Below are 5527 nucleotides of genomic sequence, written 5' to 3' on the forward strand. Positions count from 1 at the left end.
TATGTATCTGTGCAATCGTCGTTTGAAGCATAGGTCGTATTATACCCCGATTCAACATTCTCGTTACTTTTCTCACCATGCAAATTCCAACATGTATAACTTCTATCAATTCCATACCGTAGTAAATGCGATGCCAACTGAACCGCGTCAACCTGACTCCCATAACAGCAACTCAAGCAAGGACATGTCATTCGATTGGGGTCTTTGGCGTGCGCAATAGCAAACTTAACAAATTTCGATACCCCATTCTCGTACTCTTTCGATAATCGATTGGAATACATCCATGTCTTATCCATGGTTTTAACGCAAAGTAATTAGGGTACAAAACGGTATAACGCGTTTCTGTCAAAACCCAAAGTATACACGGAATGAATACGGAGCAAGAAAACACAACATATTCACGCAATTTCAGACAAATTCATCACAGTGTACCAGTAATTTGAGGAAGAAATTTACCTCGGATTTACCGAACAGCAACGTCGAGAAGGTCAAACTCACGGAAACACAGGGAATGAGCGCTGTACATATAAAACAACATCAAGGATAAGTCATAACGTATAAAACAATTCAAGAAACTTATATGATGCACATGAACAATTCAAGAACCAAGTAATCGATCATTCAAGAAATTCAATTCACAAGTAAGAACCAAGAAATTCAAGAACCAAGAAATTCAATTCACATTATCAATTTTATTAAATTATCAACTCGATGGGGATATAAGGTTAGTGTGTCAATGGACGAACCGGTATATCAATAGTTAAACTACGTGGACTAATATTAATAAAAGGAGTGCTAACAATACCAACTCTAACACTCTTTTATTGGGTGAAACTCGTCTAAGTCCCACTATTTTGAGTCTTTTGTCTGTCTCCTTTCCAAGAACTCAAGAGCTTGTTGCGACCAAAACACAGTTCCAAATATCATAACTGCTTCCTAATGCATAACTAGAGCTAAATAATATAAAACTGTCTAATTAGCTCAGACCAATCACTTTGAACCTCTAGGCCACCACTCATGATCTTTACTAGTAAGAGGTCATATAGATTTAAGACGGAATACATCCCACACAGGCAGTTTAATTGGAACAGTACCACATATAACTGGTTGTACATAGTTACTGGTTGTAAACAGAACTATACTAAGTGCACAAGTACCTGAGTTTGTAGCTTTGAGATTAAAAAATATAGGACAGAACCGGACAGCTACAACAGCTTTGCTTGCGCAGGGAATCTGTATAGCAGGCCTGCATATCAAGGTCAAATAATAAAGCAACATACATAACTAACATATTTTGGTAACTTGATTCATTAGCTTAACATGAATAATTGAACATAATGATTCATTCTAGATACTAAATGATTAAACACATGCTTTGGGTTTGTATAATATCTAAGCTGAAAGACATACCGAGAAAGATCTTTTCTAGAAAATATGTAAGCTGCATTAACAGATTCAGACGCAGTACCGATTTTGTAAGAACCTGAAATGGGCAAAGACGTGAAGTTTTCAATTAGACGCAAACCATGTAATAAAAGCTAAGCAAGAATTTATCTATAAAGGAAGAAAACAACATATATGGTTCCCTCAGATCCTCAAGACCTCCTATTTGCTCACCACGATACTCAACAACCTGCAGACAAGCACATGAAAAATGTACATATAGTCCATCAGGGTTCATTTTACACTACAGTGACCATCTTAAAAATTCACATAATATTAAAACATCATTTTACAACATTAAATAGGATTGCCAAAATATGACTGTAGCAGACAAAGTTATGCCAAAATATGAATGTACATTTTGAAGTTTAACTGTTCATTCAAACCAACATGTAATAGGATTGCCAAAATATGAGACATTGCTCTAAGTTCTTGAAACCATATCACATATATCACTGTAGCAGACAAAGTTATTCCATTTGAGTATCCAACATTTAACATCAAAATCACTTTCTGAAATTTCAGTAATAGTTAGAATATGAGGATACAATGGTGCAAACATATCAGTTCATTCCTTCCTACTTTCTCAGCAAATTTAAACAAATGTTGAAAAGGCACTGATTCTATTAGAACTCCCAACATTATTTCTAAGTCAATGGCGATGCAAGTTACAGAATATCATTTATATCAGAACAAGATGAAACTTTCGGTAAGTTACAGAATATTAAGCAAACATAGTCACAAACTCTAATAATCGATACTGACAAATAAATAACCCATAATGTAGCAATGCAAGTCCATTCAAACCAAAATCGACCACCTATTCTTTGACTTCTAGGGCAAAACAGAAAGACACGAAAACCTAACCTTAAAACGCAATGAGATTTCCAGGTATTGAATCCTTCTCTTTCGAATGCAGTCTCTTTCAAATTTGCAGTGTTTATCGTTGAGATTTCCAGGTACTCTGTGGAATTTTTTCCAGGGCAGCGAGAGCTTCGAACGAGAGAGAGTGAAAGAGGGATTTCTGAAAGTCAGGGATTTTGTAATATTAGATTTATTATAATTTTTATAAATGACCTATGAGAGCGCTTTTACCATGAAAGCGCTTTCATAGATGTGAGACTGAGACCTATAAGAGCGTTTTTACCTTAAAAGCGCTTTCATAAGTCTGAAACCCATGAGACCTATAAGAGCGCTTTTACTTCAAAAGCGCTTTCATAAGTGTGAAACCCATGAAACCTATAAGAGCGCTTTTACCTTAAAAGCGCTTTCATAAGTGTGTGAGACTGAGACCTATAAGAGCGCTTTTACCTTAAAAGCGCTTTCATAAGTGTGAAACCCATGAGACCTATAAGAGCGCTTTTACCTTAAAAGCGCTTTCATAAGTGTGAAACTCATAGATGTGAGACTGAGACCTATAAGAGCGCTTTTACCTTAAAAGCGCTTTCATAAGTGTGAAACCCATGAGACCTATAAGAGCCCTTTTACCTTAAAAGCGCTTTCATAAGTGTGAAACCCATGAGACCTATAAGAGCGCTTTTACCTTAAAAGCGCTTTCATAAGTGTGAAACTCATAGATGTGAGACTGAGACCTATAAGAGCGCTTTTACCTTAAAAGCGCTTTCATAAGTGGAGACCTATAAGAGCGCTTTTACCTTAAAAGCGCTTTCTTTACATAGGCGAATTTTTTTTCAAGCTATTACAGCGCTTTTTTTAAAAAGCGCTTTCTTTTTGGTGCTGCCAAAAGCACTTTTTGGCGTAGTGGAATCAGGGGCAGCCCATTGCAAGATTTAGGCGTTAGAGGAAACAAACTCAGACCATGTCATGGGATAATCACTCCTAAAAGTTTTATTTCAAGTAGAATTCCATCCAATACCCTACAGACTGGGGCAAGACAAGTTACAAGGGGCAAGTTCTCTCCATGCCTTCAAGCCGGTCAAGCAGACTGTTGCCGGCACTAGTAACTGTTTGAATTCACAACAAAAATGTCAAAAGATCACGCTAGGACAACATCATACGTTGACAAGAATCCTTGGGGCACATTTAAGGCATAATCATCATGCATTGATCATGTCTCTATGCTCATTAACATGCCATCCAGACCCATCAGAAGAAGAAATCGAGATCTTCTCAAAAACAGACACATAATGTATCCGCAAGAGATCAAACTTGGGGCATCAGGAGTACCCACATCTGTTGTGTCTTCATCATGTAATCCAAACCGAGTGTCGGGAAGTCAGATCCTTCCACCAACTACTAGTCCAATCCATATCGGCAATTAACGGATTCGACATTTTATGTCGTTGTGCCATCCAAATTTCAATACATCAATTGTACATTTTCACCGTGTTTCGATCTCACATACGACATTCCAATTTCATTGTCGCTATGTACAAACCGGTTTATGAGCACAGGATTCCCGATTCAAAATCGATTATTTTGGGTTCAATATTGTCACCTATTAAATTAATTAATTAAAATTCTAATTAAATTAGATAATTTTGTTAATTAATTTTAATTAACTTAATTATTGGATTATGTCAATATTTAATCTAATGATTTGGATAATTACTTTTAATTACCTTAATTAGATAGATTAACTGAATTTTAGTCAATTAATTTTGTTATCACAATTTCACGTTATTTCAAACCAAAACTATTTCATTTCATCATCAATTCATAATCACTTCCAAGATAAACTCGTTCAAATTCATCATCAATCCAAAGCCATATTAAATCACTAACATCACACAATTCTCGATTCAACATCAAGCCCATTTCCATATCCTTGTAAGTCGATTGCTTTTAAGCATCGCCATCAACCTCACATAGCTTGCTCTTAGGCTTTCTTACAATGAGACCTATTCGGTTATTAATTAATCGAGTAGATGATTGATTCACCAAAATTTATTCACCAAACTCGAATTCAAACCTCGATCCAACGTCGAGTATTTTTTATTCAAGAAAAATTAATATAATTTCTAAAAAACATTTTTAAACTTCGGATAAAAAAGATGGGAGGCGTTCGCCTCACCATCTCGCAGATGATTGAACGATTGGCGCCCGCCACATCGCTCAATTTCTCGTTATTTAATTAAAACATTAATTGCGTAAATTTCAATTAACACAACATCTAAGAACATATCTTTTATAAATTAAATTTCGGATTGATAAAAGAATAGGAGGCATTCGCCTCACCATTCCTCGAATAATTGATCGATTGGCGCTCGCCATATTGCTCGATTTTCCTTCAGCTTCTGATTAAAATACTTTAAATAAACTTGGATAAAGGAATGAGTGTCACACGCCTTATTGTTCCTCGAATAAGCAAGTGGGAGGCGCACACCTCACTACGATGCTTATTCAATTTCCGCAAACAAACTTTCAATAATAAATTAAACAAAAAAGGGAGTAGAAGGCGTTCACCTTATTATTCATCAAAAGAATTGAACGATTGGTGTGCGCCACATTTCTCAATCTTTTGCCGTTCTTCAAGAACATCTCAACCACATCAAATCTAATTTCTCACCCCCGTGCGATCGAAACCAATCAAACAAAACATCTAACATATTAATTCGACTAGTCACCCCCGCATGACCAAAACTCTTTTCAAAAAGAACACTGTTAATCCTTTCTAATGCGAACAAACTAGTGCTTAAGCCTTCGCCGAGAGTAGACAAGCCAACGTGTAGCCTTTAGAACGCAATCTACATAGTCGTTCATTAAAGACACCAATCCACCGTAGTTCCCCGAACTACGAATGCTCTGATTTCCTTATTGCACCATAAGGATACGTAGGCATGAGATTGCGAGATCTTTGTGAGCACACTAATAGAAAACCTTCCTTTTCTCCCTTCTGAGGTTTCCATCCATCTTTGCTTTTAATCCTTTATTCACTTGAATAAAAACAAACAACATTAACTAACATTCAAATCACAAATTAAACTAAAAGGTTCCCGTTGAGTGCAACGGACGTGAGGGGTGCTAATACCTTCCCCTTGTGTAATCGACTCCCGAACCCGAATATGGTTGCGACGACCACTATTCTATTTTCTTAAAGATTTTCTCGATATTTTCCAATTCC

At 36.3% G+C, this 5527-nt stretch overlaps 1 long non-coding RNA gene across 1 annotated transcript; it reads right to left on the bottom strand.

Annotated features, from left to right (window-relative positions):
- Nucleotides 1-1136: 1136 nt before the first annotated feature.
- Nucleotides 1137-2372, bottom strand: LOC127128684 (uncharacterized). The gene is made up of 3 exons (XR_007806004.1): nt 2311-2372; nt 1411-1633; nt 1137-1246 (listed from the first exon to the last, which is right to left on the bottom strand). It is a non-coding gene; the product is annotated as an uncharacterized LOC127128684 (long non-coding RNA).
- Nucleotides 2373-5527: the final 3155 nt, after the last annotated feature.

This window comes from Lathyrus oleraceus, chromosome 3 (genome assembly GCF_024323335.1).
Source record: "Lathyrus oleraceus cultivar Zhongwan6 chromosome 3, CAAS_Psat_ZW6_1.0, whole genome shotgun sequence".
In the NCBI taxonomy this organism is placed as follows: Eukaryota; Viridiplantae; Streptophyta; class Magnoliopsida; order Fabales; family Fabaceae; genus Lathyrus; species Lathyrus oleraceus.